Consider the following 15,911-nt stretch of genomic DNA (forward strand, 5'->3'; position numbering starts at 1 on the left):
AAAAATGCTGCATTTTCTACACCGTGGCTAGGCTAGGATGGAGAATGCCGCACTTTAAATCAGCTGCTATCATCTCATGTGCATGCCACCGTTCAAGCAAATTTTGGTTGAAAAGAAGAAGAAGAAAACAATTTGTAGAATGTTTGGCAAAATATTAAAAAGAAATACATAAAAAAAGGAAAAAGTAATCGCGTTTTATTTAGCTAACGGCATATTATGCATTGCTACATTTTACAGCATTATTTGGTTGAAATTACAATATACGGGCATATTAACATGTTCGATTGAAAATGTAAAAAGTGTAAAACTATGAGAGGGATAAGGCAGCATTCCCAAAATGTTGTCCCGTATAAGTGCAACATTAGTGTAACATTTTTTTTCAGAATCGAAATCACCATAAATATCCATTTTCCCCCCATGAAGGAAACTATGCCTTAATGCACGTATGTATATAGGCTTTCGGCAGTCCTAGCTTCCAATATGTGAATCATTTTCTCTTTTATTTCTTTTCTTGTTGCTGTTAATTTGATTTTTTAATTTTTTTCGGCAGAGCTGCTTGTTTCGACCAAAAATAAAATAATTACCGACACCTATAAGTTTAAGATTTGCTGTCAAATTTTGAGAGCACAAAAATATCTCTGTTATTTCCCTCTTTAGTGGCAACGCTGTGTGTTCTTTGTTTTGTTTTTAGCTGTGGTGTGTGGTGTATGGATGTGTGCGTGCCTGTGTGCCTGCTTTCTTGGCTTCAAAAGAAAAGAAGGGCAACTTCAATTTTAAGGAATCATTTGTTCATTCGCGCGCGCTCCTTACAGAGAAACAGTACCGGTCAGGCGGATTCAAAAATCTGCTCATGAGATCAAATAATAAAGTATTAAAATAAAATTTAGTTATAATCTCATTTTACCCTTGATGCATTTCAAAACCGACTTATCGATAACTACTGAACGTCCGCACAAATTGTAAAATGTTGTAGTGTAAATCAAAGATGTGTAGATATATTAACATTACAATTTACTTGTGTTCAGTTTTAAACATGTAATTGTTTTTCGTGTAACGGTTTCTTAAAACTTAAATCCTAAAAACTTACATAAACGCGCAAAAAACCGTATTGTGATTGATTTTGTTGCTCCCTGCCAAAAAAGACCAAGTGAGTGAAGAATAGAACATTTAAGTATGGGTTTAAAAATGAACCGTTGTAAAATACCACAAAGAGCAAAACTTTGTAGTTGTTGCTGTGTTAAAAGAGTTGCTTCGTTAATTGGATATTCCAGAAAACATAGACGAATGCGAAAGGTGGGTGCGTCAAAAGCAATTTCACAGTATATCACAGTCTTTGTGCTAACTAATCATGATGAACTTGAACTCTGGAACTCTGTAAGTGGCAACAGTAACATCAAACATTGTAACAAATCTATTGAGGTGGGTGTGATGTTGGTATAAGAAAATATTTTTAATTTTTGTGCAAATTTACCGTTTGCTGTTGAGTGACAACCAATGGAATATTCAAGTGTTTTCTCATACTCTCTTTGCTTTAGTGGCTTATTTTGTAGCGCAGCGTTTCTGTTTATTATTCTAAAGAGTTATTTGAGTAAATTTTTTTTGTTATATTATTTATGCACACAAAGCTTCATATTCGCCAAGATGTGTTCTTCATTTTTCTGCTGACATTGCAATTAGTTTCCTTCCTTTTTTTCATTAAGTAACGAAACAAATCCCTCCATCCGTTCCACTCAAGCATCATCATTATTATCGTCATCATTTTCTCCTGCACATGCTTTGGTGTGTTGTTTATTCTAAGGGATCCCCCCCACTCCTAACTTCTTCTTCATTACAATAATCTTGAAGAAGATCATGATCTCTCTGTACCACCACCATCATGTGAAAACCAAACAAAAAAAAACAAATTTTTGAAAATGGATTAGCAACAGCAAAGAGGGTATAATTTGAAGACAAAAAAAATCTCTGAGTCTTCATTTTAAGCGCTAACGTCTTCATATTTTATTGCTCGTTTGCATCATTCAGACATTGTCCGCCAGTTCTGAGAGGGGCTCCGCTCCTATTTCCCCTCTTAACCATAGAAATGGTTAAAAATACAATTGCTTAAAGCGTAAAAACGGCAACATCTTAATAGATTTGTCACATCTCAGCCTCGCTCTCTCTCTCTGTACCTCTCTCAATTCCTCTGTGAATAGACAGCGCACCAACATTTGCACGAGGTGACATTGACTTGCAATTCGTGAGACTTCTGCTGAACTTCAAAAGCAGGTAATTATTATAAATCTTAGGTATATTTGATTATTGTGTTATTTGGTTTTAAATTAGTAAAATGGCAAACATATTATTGGAGGTTTAAGATAATTTTGTTAAATCAATCAATAATAATTTTTTTTTTTACTTGTGTTATAAGAAAAATAACAGTTAGCTCGTCTCGAAAGAGAAGGGGGAGGATAATTATGAAATAAATATAACAGACAGAGAAAACTTGACAAACATTTAATTTCAAATAGCTAAAGTGCAAGTTTACGTGTAAACCAGACGTGCTTTGATGACAGAAAACTAACCTAAAATAGGGTTTTGGAGGCAAATACTTGTATATACCAACCTAACTATGCAATATGAGTATAATATAAAATGTATTGGCAAGTCAATTGTAAATAATTGAAAAGTACCCTACTGAAGATCTCAAAATAGAGTTTCAGATTTTACGGAGCCCCATAGGTAAATCTACGAGCTGCATACGCAAAAAACGGGCAAAAATTAAGGTTCTGGGCAAAAAATAAGACTTTGACCCTTCAAACCTGGGGTTCGGCGTACATGAAAATCTAAATCAGTGTCGCTCAAAGCTAAAATTGGGACTACACTTTTTTCAATGTCTTCGGAAGTTACTGACTTATTTTAACTTCCAAGCGTTTTGTAGAGACCCTCTCTACGATCATTCATGAAGTCGATATGCCAGCGTTTTGTTGATATTTTCCAATAAGACTCCATTTCCTGGACTTTTTAGAACTTATTATAATAAGCAAATTACAAATATGAAACCTGTTTCAAAAATAAAACATTTTTCCCCTTCTCTACTCAAATTGCGTCTTATTTCTTAAAAACCTCGTTCACCCTTTTTAAGCTTAGATCCTTTGGTATTGGTTGGTGTAGTGAGATTAGACATACATTTCCCATTTCAATTACCCCATTGAAGAAGACCACCCATTAACATTTCTAATATCAAACTCATTGGAGCATTTATTCCCCAAAGGCCAAAATTCCGCACTTCTCATAAACTTAACATCCCCATGTAGCAGATTTAGGTATACGAAGAGAAAAAAAAACATCCCCAGAAATTATTATTATGTATGGAATGTGAAGAGACCACTTGAAAATATGTCACAAAAACATAAAACATCTCTTGAAAACATGTTGGGGAGTGGGAATGAAACGCAATAAAATCGATATTAAGTGTAACAATTAGTTGGAAAAAGAAAAAGACATGGAACGAAATTTTTCTACAGACAAAATTTTAAGTAAATTTTATCCAAACAAAAATATTGAGGAAAATTTTTTCTAAAAAAAAAATTTTTTGAAAAAAAAATTTGCCAGAATTTTTTTTTTAAAACAAATTTTCAAGGAAAATTTTTTTGTCAAAAAAAATTTCTCCTAAGAAAAAATTTGCAAGAATTTCAAACTCTTTAGGGAACACATTTTCAAGAAAGATAAAATTTCCAAGAAAATTATCTTTTAAGAAAAATGTCTCTAAAGAAAAAATTTCCAAAAAATTCAAGCAATTATCTCTGAGGGAAATTTTTCAAAAATTTTTTTAAAGAAATAATTTTAAAGAAGTTATCTCTAAAAATTAAACATAATTTCTAACTAAAAACTTCCCAAGAAATTTTCTCTAAAGAAAAACTTTCCAAGAAATTTTCTAAAAAGGTAGAAATTTCCAAGAAAAGTTCTCTAAAGAAAAATTAATAGAAAATTGTATATAAAGAAACATGTACAAGAAATTATCTGTAAATAAAAAGAATTCGAGAATCTCTTAAGAAGAATTTAACAAATTTTGTCATTCCGTTTGCAACACATCGAAATATCCATTTCCGACCCTATAAAGTATATATATATATATTTTTGATCAGCGTAAAAATCTAAGACGATCTAGCCATGTCCGTCCGTCTGTCTGTTGAAATCACGCTACAGTCTTTAAAAATGGAGATATTGAGCTGAAACTTTGCACACATTCTTTTTTTGTCCATAAGCAGGTTAAGTTCGAAGATGGTTATATATGACTATATCTTGATATACCCCCCATATAGATCGATCCGCCGATTAGGGTATAAGGCCCATTATCCGATTTTGCTGAAATTTGGGACAGTGAGTTGTGTTAGGCTCTTAGACATCCTTCTTCAATTTGGCCTAGAACGATCCAGAATTGGATATAGCTGCCATATAGAACGATCTTTGGATTTAAGGTTTTGGGCCCATAAAAGGGGCATTTATTGTCCGATTTTGCCGAATTTGGGACAGTGAGTTGTGTTAGGTTCTTAGACATTCTACTTCAATTTGGTCTAGAACGGTCCAGAATTGGATATAGCTGCCATATAGAACGATCTTTCGATTTTTGGGCCCATAAAAGGCGCATTTATTGTCCGATTCGCCGAAATTTAGGACAGTTAGTTGTGTTAGGTATAGTTGCAAGTGGCATAAGGTATGCATTTTCCACCGAATTTTGACGAAAGGTGATTTACATATATACGCGATGGGTATCCAAATTCGGCCCGGCTGAACTTAACGCCTTTTTACTTGTTTTGTTTATACATATAAATTGAAATTATTTTTTTTTTTTACCAGCAAATTCGGAGGAGCCCTATGAAATTGTATCGATAGAGCAACAGCCAAGTTTTTTTAAATTTTTTTCTTTTATAAATATAAATTGAAATTTATTTCTTTTTACCAACGAATTCGGAGCAGCCCTATTAAATTCTATCGATAAAGTAACAGCCAAATTTTTCGAACATTATCCAGTTTCAATAAAAAATTTTTACGACACTACATTCCTACTTGCGCTTTTGCAATGATTCACTAATATTTTCATCTACTACGACAAATTATAATTGCGTCACATCAATTTTAAACATCATGTTGAAAAAATTGGGGTGATTCCAAGATAAAAGAGGTAAATACATACAGGGGGAAGCTTAGCCAGTAAATTATCAATGACGCAGTTAAACATAATCTCTTAACAAAACTGTGTGTGTAGTTGTTAAAACAAAAAAGGGATGAGAAAAATAAAACTTTTTTTCCTTCATTCAAAAGAAAACAAATAAAGTTAGTTCCGGCAGGCCGAATCTGATATACTCTCCACCATGGATCGCATTTGTCAAGTTCTTTGCCCAGTATCTGCTTATAAGCAAACAAAGGATAATGGATAAGAACTGCTATGCTATTGGAGCCATATCACGTTATGGACCGATTCGGACCATACTCAGTTTGGATGTTGGAGACCATAGTAGAAGTCATAATGCAATTGGGGTTCAAGAAATAATATATAATATATAGAAATAATATAGGTCTGTTTATACGGGAGCTATATCAGATTATAACCCAATACAGACCATATTTGGCTCATATGTTAAAGGTTGTAGTAGATGTCGTTCAAAATTTCAGCCAAATCGGATAAAAATTGCGCCCTCTATAGGCTAAAGAAATATAATCGGTAGATCATTTTATATGGGAGCTATATCAGGTTGTGAACCGATTTGAACAAACAAAATATTTCATGCAAAATTGTAGCCAAATCGGATACGAATTTCGCCGTCTAGAGGCTCAAGAAGTCAAGATCCAAAATCGGTTTATATGGCAGCTATATGAAAACATGGACCGATATGGCCAATTGACGATCCCAACCGACCCACACTTGTAGGAAATACCTATTTGTGCAAAAATTTAAGTGCATAGCTTTACTCCTTTGAAAGTAAGCGTGCTTTCGACAGACAGGCGGACATTGCTAAATCGACTCGGAATGTCAAGACAGATTAGGAATATTTCGATGTGTTACAAACGGAACGACGAAGTTAGTATACCCCTATCCTATGGTGGATGATATAAGAAGCTGGGGAAAATATTTACTAGCCAAATCCCTTTGAATCTTATTACGATTTAGGTACTTGTTTTTTGGCATCCATGCTTTTGTCAAAACACCATTTACATTTGTTTTGGCCAACATCATCTTCATGCTTATAGCCTTATGACTCATTGAATGCAATACCCTTCATGATAATTCAATTTTTGTGTTTTGCTTAGACTGGCTCTTCAGCGTTTTTTTCCCTAAGGAAAAAGTCAAGTGAAGTCATTGATGTGTTGGGTAGGGTGGTCCATGATTTGTGTTTGTATTGAAAGAGCAACACTGTTCAGTTTCTCCCTTTGATGGAGGCATTTCAGCCACATCATCATCACGTGCTACATAGAGATAAAATGGCATATGAAATGTCTGGACTGGCTTACCGACCGACCCAACGACCAACAGCTTTAATCCTTTGTTATGGGTATTTTGTGCTAAACTTAAGTACAAACTTAACAAAGACCAACGAACAGACAGGGGAAAATATCTACGCAACATGCAACGCACAACGTTAGGGTTGTCGATGTAGATATTTTTAGGAATTTTTTTGAGGTAACACATGTGTCGAAAAAAATCACAAAAAAAATTGGAAAAAATAACTCATAAAATGTTCTTTAAAAACATAAAAAGCATGTCCGCATACAACGCAGAACGCTTGGGTTCAAATCCCATCTTGAACTTCTGAAGAATTGGTACTGGTGGTTATGCGCTTACTAATGCCAGTTACATTTATGAGGTACCCTGGCTTTTTAAAACTTCTCTACCAAGTGGTGTCGCTATGCTTCACTCAGTTTGGACTCGGCATGCAAAAAGAGGACCCATTTCTTTGAGCTTAAAAATTTTATCGGACTGCACTCATTGATATGAGGGAAGTATTCCCTGTCCTTAATGGAATGTTCATGGGAAATTTAGTATTGAGTAGTGCAATAAGAAAAAATGTTGTCTATGGAGAATAGTTCATTCAAATTTTAACCGTGGAAAAAATATTAAAATTTTGGATATGGAGAAAATTTCATTGAAATTGAAAAGCCAAATAGAGTGCCAACACTTAGAGAGGAATGGTTTTCTCTTAGTGTAAATTTCTTGGTAACAAATCGACATCCCTATACTACATTTACCCAAGTTGTTTTTTTTTTGGCTTATACAACGTTATGCGCCTGAGTGTGCGGAAAATTAGTCTCAAATTGTGCTTTTATGATCGTTTATTTAAATATTTCTTTTATTTTTATTTAACATAAATTAAATTACTTCTGGGAATTATGTGTGCGGGGTTCTTTTAACATTAACTCCGTCATGTAATTAAATCGAAAGTTGTGAGCCATATGCGTTTTGTTATGAAAAATTAGAAAACGTACCATTTTTTTAATAGGTATGGTTTATTTTTTAATTTTATACAAAATTTTTGTTTTTTTTATATATATATATATTTTAAATATTTTTATATTGGTTTTTATAATTTTTTTACATTTTATAATTTTTGTTATAATTCTTTTTTAATTTTTTTTTGTAAGTTTTACCTTTTTTTTAATTTTTTTTATAAGTTTTTTATTCTACAGTATTTTTCTAAATTTAAAAAGATATATATTTTTTTGAAATTTTTTCTTTTTTTTTATTTAAATTTATTAAAATTTTTTAGTTAATTTAAACATTTTTTAGTTAATTTACTATGATCTGAGAGCCAATATAACTTCTAACTGTTATGAAAAGTTCTTGAAATGCTTTACGCATGTGACGAGTACGTCTCTCGCTTTATGTCGGACTCCATTATCAACGATACCGGCTAAAAACCCATTCCAACTCGGAACCGCTTCCGAGTCATTACTTCGAGGTGGACCCCATATCATTGCCATTGTGTCTGCGCCCATACTCTACGCCGCTGCATCCAGGTCTGCCTTCTTCCTGTGCAGTACTTGTTCGGCGTGTATCATCACCGCCTCCCACTTCCTGTCGTCTTCCTGCGTCCTCTGGACTATTGTCTCAGGCGAAACGTCACCAACACTGTTTCGAAGAAGTGGAAGAATGAGCGCCTCTACTATCTCCACCACATCTCGCAGTGAAAGAATGTGTGTTCCACATCGTCTGCAACTTCTGTGCATGTATTTCCGGAATTCTGCGTATTTCGACCCAGCGCTCGCATTGGAAGAATGTGTGTTCCACATCGTCTGCAACTTCTTGACCTCATAAGCACCTGCTTGAGGAGAATTTGCCCATTCTGTGCAGGTATTTTCAGAAGTAACCAGGGCCTGTCACCATCTGTGTGACGTAGTAGTTGACGTCGCCGTGCTTCCTATCTCTCCACATCCGTACATCGGGTATAAGTCGTCGCGTCCACCTGGCTTGATTCTTTGTCCACTTTTGTTGCCATTTCTCGATAGTATCCTCTCGTATGATCCGGTTGTATCTCATCCTGTCCTCTATGGGTGTCGCACTTTGCGGTGTATAGCCTGGGTTGCTCCATGGCCCGTAGGTCTAGCGGAACCATTTCGGCATTTACAAGGGCTGCAGGCTCCGCCACTGACCGGTAGGATAATATGACCCTAAGAGCCGCCGTCCTCTCTACCGAGAGCAGGGATTTCGCTCTGCATGCTGACTGGAGTGTCTGGCCCAAAATTTCACTCCCATTGAGGAGGATGCTATTGCATGTCTTTATTAGAAGCCTGTGCCTGCTCAGGAGAAGTGCACCCATGTTTGCCATCAGTCGGCTGAGTTGGGTCTTTGTATCTAGTGGGATCCCTAGATATTTGACCGATCTCTTGGTTTTTCCTTGCCATCACCTGTCGTAGTTTACGCTCTGCACCTTCCGCGCCTCTTGTCGTGATAACTGCGGCGATGTCGTCAACATATCTTACTAAAAAGGTTCCGTCGGGCATTTCTGTTCGAAGTATTCCATCATAACTGGCATTCCAAAGATTCGCTCCAAGTATGGATCCTTGCGCCGCTCCTCATGTGACCTCATATTCACTCGTTCCATCCTGAGAGTCATAGATAAGTACTCTGTCACGCAAGTAACTTCTCGTTATTCTCATCAGATACGCCGGCTTATTAAAGTCTATCTTGCTTAGAAAAAAAGTGTAAAAAAATATATATGAGAAAAGTTCATTCCAAGTTTTATTAAAAATGCATTTACTTTCTTTTAAAAAATCCGCAATTACTTTTTGGGCAACCCAATATATGACTCAATAACTGCTCCAAGTACGGTCCAATTCGGTCTATAACTAGTTTTATTTTAATTTTTTTGTTTTGAATTTTTTTATATTTTTTTAATTTTGATATTTGTTTTTATTTTTATTCTTCCTTTATTTTTTATTTATATATATATATATTTTTATATATATATATATTTTTTTATATTTTAAAATAGATTTTAATTTAATTATTTTTTAGATTTTAATTGTTAAATAAAATTTATACATATTTTGTAATTCTTTTAATATTTGCTAATTTGTTTTTGAATTATTTTAATTTGAATAAATTTTTTAATGTTAAAATTTTTTGTTATTAATGAATAATAATAATTCTTTTAATATTTGCTAATTTGTTTTTAAATTATTTTAATTTTAATAAATTTTTTATATAATTTTTTTTTATTAATGAATAACACATATTTTTTATCTTAAACCCCCTATGAATGCCCAAAAAAGTAAAATGCTTCTAATATATCCAGATAAAGATCAGAAATTCACTTGGCTTCATTATAACCACAGCAACAACAAATAAGTAGCAACCTTATGACTACCTCAAAACAAAAAATGCCAAGCCGACCCATATAACCCTTTTCTTCCAGTAAATAAAAATTTGTTCCTTAGCAGCAACGATTTCAATTTTCATGGTTGCCTGTGTGATATTGAATTCGAATTCGAATTTTATTTGTCTGTCCGTCCAGTTTTGGCACAATTTTCAATGGCACCACACACACATCGCTGGTCCGAAACAGCATCACGAACTCATTTCCAGTAAATTTGGTGCACAAAATATTGTTATTTAAGTGAATATTTCTGTTAAAATTTGGTTTTTCTGTTTAGAGAAGAGGTTTTTTTCAACACATATTCCTACATACATACATTTGTATTGGGTGTTTATGTACAGGGTATATATATTTGATCTTTATTTATTTTTTGGTTCATTCAGTTCATTCTTTCTTTGGAGCGAGATACCATCATTTTAGTAGCGAAGATCAATAAAATAACACCGCCAAAAAAAACTAAACCATACTTTGGCATTATCTCTCGCCGCGCCACCCTTGTCTATCATTTCCTTTACGAAAATTTGGCAATTTTTGTGTTCGTTGTTGTTTTTTTTTTTTAATTCAATGGAATTTTGTGTGTGTTTCATCGTGTTGGCTTTTGTGTCATCCTGTTGTTGTATTAAAATTCCTTAATAATTTTCCCAATTATTTTAACTAAGTTTGAAAAAAAGATATGCCATTCCTTTGGGATGACTTCCCAAGCATGCTTCCTCGCACACACATACCATACGCTGGTCAAGACATTGTTCTTATTTCTGTATGCCTTTTCTTCCTTTCTTTCCAAAAAAAAATATCGATTATCTATAATTTTTATCACTTTATTGTCATTTTTATGTTTGGCATAAATTGTTTTAACAGTCTTTGGCATTTCCTTATTGCCTACATTTCTCTTCTCATTTAATGGGCCATGGGTAATTAGATGTCATTTACTTTGCTTCTCTCTCTCTCTCCCTCTTTTGATATGGACTGATCATTACCAGAGAAACCTTGTGGGTAGGTTAACGGGCTTAAGGTGTGTGAATGAGTTTGGCAATACAAATAATAGCAAACATTACTTCAAAGTAAGTTAAACATGCCATATGACAACTATTACTTCAGCAATAACAACTAAGATTGTTTTTTTTTCTCATTCTCAAGGTGGGTACTAAGTTCGCGATGCATGGTGAAGATCAATATTTTCACCATTACTTTCTTTGAACTCTTCAAAAACTACTACCTAGAGCTGAGTATTCTGTTCAGCTTTGCAGGCGGAATGTTGTCAAACCCCATAAAAAACTCGGCGAAACGCTGGCGGAAAATAGGTGAAAAAGTAGTACTCTGTTTATAGTGAGGAAAATGGCAAAAATAAATTTTAGCGGCAACGCTTGACATCATTTTTGTTTTATTGGTTTTAATGGTTCGTTTTTATACCCTCCACCATAGGAAAGGTTATACTAATTTCGTCATTCTTTTTGTAACACCTCGAAATATGCGTCTGAGACCCCATGAAGTATATATATTCTTGATCGTCATGTCATTTTAAGTAGATCTAGCCATGTCCGTCCGTCTGTCTGTCGAAAGTACGCTAACTTTCGAAGGAGTAAAGCTGGGCGCTTGAAATTTTGCATAAATGCTTTTTATTAGTGCAGGTCGGTTGGGATTGTAAATGGGCCAGATCGTGGGCCATTTTTTGATATAGCTGCCATATAAACCGATCTTGGGTCTTGACTTCTTGAGCCTCTAGAGGGCACAGTTCTCATCCGATTTGGCTGAAATTTTGCATGAGGTGTTTTGTTATCACTTTCAACAACTGTGTTAAGTACGATTCAATTCGGTTTATAATATGGTATAGCTGTCATATAAACCTATCTTGGATCTAGACTTCTTGAGCCAATAAAGCGCGCAGTTCTCATCCGATTTGGCTGAAATTTTGCATGAGGTGTTTTGTTATCACTTGCAACAACTTAAGTACGATTCAATTTGCTTCAAAATGTGGTGTAGCTGTTATATAAACCAATCTTGGATCATGACTTCTTGAGCCAATGGAGCGCGCAGTTCTCAACCGATTTGGAAGAAATTTTGTACAAAGACTTCTCTCATGACTGTGTTATGTCTTATATGGTCTGAATCGATCAATAGCTTGATCCCATATATACCGATCTCCCGATTTTGCTTCTTGAGCCCCTATAAGGCGCAATTCTTATTCGAATGAACTGAAATATTACACAATGACTTCTACAATGTTCAGCATTCATTTATGGTCCAAATCGGACTATAGCTTGATATAGCTCCAACAGTATAACAATTCTTATTCAATATTCTTTGTTTGCCTAAAAAGAGATACCGCGCATAGAATTCGACAAATTCGATCCATGGTGGAGGATATATAAGATTCGGCCCGGCCGAACTTAGCACGCTCTTGTTTCTTTTCGTTATTTTTTTATTTGCAAAAAAAAATTGTAAAACCATAAGTGCAGATTAAAAACATCTTTTGGTATGAAAATAAAAACAAAATATAACTGTCAAATTCCGCTCGCGGAACAATTAAAGATTTCCGCGACCATCCGAAAGCAGAATAGAATACCAACCTTAATGTAGTGCAGTTTCTACTTAACGCCCTTCCGCTGTGGCATGTAGTTTGTAACTGGAAAAACCGCCCGCATCGCCATTTTACTTTAAAATTCCATTGATTTGAGATTGTCCTGATTTGTGTATGTCGGCCTGAGTGGTTTTGAAGAAAGGACGTATCCCGGCTTAACATTTGTATGGATTCATGCTTTACTCCCTTATATCCTTCACTTTAGTTCCATGTTATCTCTATCTCTGCTCCATGTTCTTGGTCCTTACTCAAATACTTTTCTTCGAAAGTCATGTTCGCTTGCTAGGGTATTATGAAATTTCAAATACATTCGAAATTTATAGAAAATTTCTTAGAAATTTTAATTTTACACTAAATTTGTTCTAAATAAAATTTGTATTTGAATTTGGAGTACTTTCCTAAAATATGGGGAACCTTTTTTCAGTGAACATGTCACTTGCCTTTAATGGGATTATATCAGAAAATTTAACTTTAAATCATACAAAATGGTTTGTAATTTTGGGTTTCGCTATCACTTTTCGCAACGGCTTATCTGATACTGGGACTATGGGATTGAGCAAGAAAAATTCCCACACTTGGCACATAAAATTCTCGAAAAAACTAAAGGCTCAAATACAAATTTTTTTCGTTTTGTTTTCTAATAAATCTTAATAATTATAAACATTTAAATGAGTGCAAACATCACATCAAGCTAAATGGTTTTATTCGCACATCATTCGTGTATAGGAGACAGACGAACAGATGAAGGCAGGGTACCTACTTTGTATAGCTTCAAGTTTCATCAGACCATGCCGCATGCTCCAACTAATATCATGCTGCATTATTAGTGTCCAATGGAGAGCAGCGCGGACATAGGAAATGTGGAAACAATAAAGTTGGTGGGCGACGAAAAGGTTTGTTTTTATGCTTTTTTTTTGCCCAATGAACTTCTGCTCTTTGAGTCGAAAACGTGCAAGAAATCTACCTGAAATTTAAATTCAAATGAGGCAATTAAAGTTTTAAGTAGAGGATGGGGCAGGCCATGCTAAGATTCATTGGAAATTGAGACGAAAACTGTTTTAAGAGCATCCCAACGCAGAAGAGAACGGAAAAGAAATGTTTATTAATGAAATCATAGAAAATTAAACAAGAGTTTTAGGTAACATGTCATTCAAATAAATCTTTAAGAAATATTCGTTACACCACTTGAAGTGAGGTATTTCAAAAGAGAGAAAAAAGTGAACACTCCAAAAATTAAAATTTCTTTGAAACTTTAAGACAAAACAACAGGCGATACCACTAAGTAGAGAACATGTCACAATATAGTTAGAAAATGCATTACATCGCCGCTGAATTTTTTTAAGTTTTCCCCAGAATTCGAAACCTGTTGTTCGGCGCAATTGGAGGACATGCTAACTAACCTCTGCGGCACTGTGGCCCGCTATTATAAGTATGACATTCTGAAATGTGTCCACAATTCACTGATTAAAGATCGATATGGAGTGATTCAGACCACTTCTTATTACCGATTACGGTTTCACCGATGAACTTTATACATATTAGAACATTAGACACCTAAAATGGCTCTAATAGGCAGTTTATACGGCACATTATGATCGTACTCATCGTGTGTATGTGTCGATTACAGCAATTGCCAAAATGGTTGCATCAAATTTTTTCTATTCTTAGAATTTATTTAATTCTGCATATTTTCCTGCTCTTTAAAAATTCATTTTTGAAAGAATGTGTTTTTTCAGTATCTGTCAAGTAAAGATTACACATTTCTGTGTAATCGATAAACGCCAATTATCGAAAAAATCAAATGATTTTGATTTTTCAGCCATGACTGATGGTTATGTGTACATGTGACGCATACACCCTTATTTTCACCTATTTTAATGACCACGCGTCATAATACTTAAAAATGTTTCCACTTTTCTACTTTTTTGAAAATTCAAAAAATGTTAAATTTCATTATGCTTCATGCTTGCTTCATGGCAACAGATTTAGTTGTTTGCCAAATCACATTCCACATCATATTGGCCAATGCAGCATTATGATTGAAGGCCGTATAAAATGTGACCTATGTGAACCTGACACCGTTTTTGGCCTTGTCTGTTTGCCTTTTACCAGGAAACAAATTAAATGCTATTAGTAGACCACTTGTAGATTTTAAACTCTCTTAAGCTTAGTGGAAGCTGGACCAAAGATGAGGTGTAGTCATCGTCTTCATCATCAGAGCACTTTGTTAAACAATCGAACAGTCGTCGAACATAAAAAAACGAGCAAATCTTTTTCGAAAAAAGCAAAAATACAGTTAGAAATGCTCATAAAATTGTTAAGTGTGGAGCTGACAGTGTCTTTTGTGGCTGGACGACTGGCTGACTGGATGGAATGGGCTGGTATAGTTGCCATAACACCACTCAGACAATATCGTAGAGAGCCAGTCAGCCAGTCAGCCCTGCCCTCGGGATATTGGGCAAATGCAAGAATGACTGCCAGTCATTCTAGTATTGTGGCCAGCAACTGGAGATAGATGGCACAACACATTACGGCAAACACATTTGAGAAGACTTCAAACGTACAAATCCGTCCTGCCTCTTGTGCAGCATCAAATGAAATCATATTAGAGCCATAAGATACTTAGACATCCCTCTGCTTGCCATTCATGTATCCAATATCGTGGATTCTATGTCTGCGCAGAATGGCCTCTCGGTGGATGGACAAGTAAAATAGCCGCTAATGCCATTGCATGGATGGATACCATCATCTTTGCGCAGGCGCGCGATTTCTTTCAGTTTTTTTGTTGGTGTAAAGGAAAAAAAGAAATAGGTATGCAACTTTTGTTGACTGTTTTTTAAAATGGTGTTTTGTGGCCATATTTTTTTCTCTTGCTGCTTCTTTTCTTAATTTTTGCCGCTGTTTCTTTTACAATGAGTTTTAAAATATGTGTTGCTGTTTGATAATTGTCATGCCTTAGGACTCTCTGTAAACTATTGCCGCTAGTCGGTTTAAAAAACAATTTCGTTGTAATGATAGGCACATGGATTTTTAATAACCCCCCCCTCGTCATAAGGTTTTTCTATGTATATGTATATTATGTAGGTCTTTCTCCTGACATATGTATGCAGACATTAGAAACTTTTTTTTTAATATTTGAATACATTTTGTTGACTAAATATATCGTCGTAGTGTACAACACAGCTAAATATATAGTCAAACCCCTAATAAGAATCAAAATGTTAATTTGTTAATTTTCCCGATCTAATTCCAGAATTTGGTTAACGATAAGTTTAACATTTCATTTTATGACATAAACAGGCCACCGTGGCCTGTCAGTATGTCCGTCTATAATACTGAACCGCTGACTTCGAATACTGAGAGAAATATCTCCGCTGTTGCGTAATGGAACGTTCATTGGAAAATTTCAAAATTTGTATTTCATTTACAGGTCATGGTCAAGGCCAATCCCTAAATTTAACTGCGAAAACGTCAACGTATGT

The 15,911-nt window shown here is 34.8% G+C and overlaps 1 long non-coding RNA gene across 1 annotated transcript; it reads left to right on the forward strand.

Moving 5' to 3' along the window:
• The first annotated feature begins 10,657 nt into the window (after positions 1-10,657).
• LOC106081901 (uncharacterized) lies at positions 10,658-11,219 on the forward strand. The gene is made up of 2 exons (XR_001220423.2): positions 10,658-10,912; positions 10,989-11,219. It is a non-coding gene; the product is annotated as an uncharacterized LOC106081901 (long non-coding RNA).
• The last annotated feature ends 4,692 nt before the right edge of the window (positions 11,220-15,911 follow it).

This window comes from Stomoxys calcitrans, chromosome 2, assembly GCF_963082655.1.
Source record: "Stomoxys calcitrans chromosome 2, idStoCalc2.1, whole genome shotgun sequence".
In the NCBI taxonomy this organism is placed as follows: domain Eukaryota; kingdom Metazoa; phylum Arthropoda; class Insecta; order Diptera; family Muscidae; genus Stomoxys; species Stomoxys calcitrans.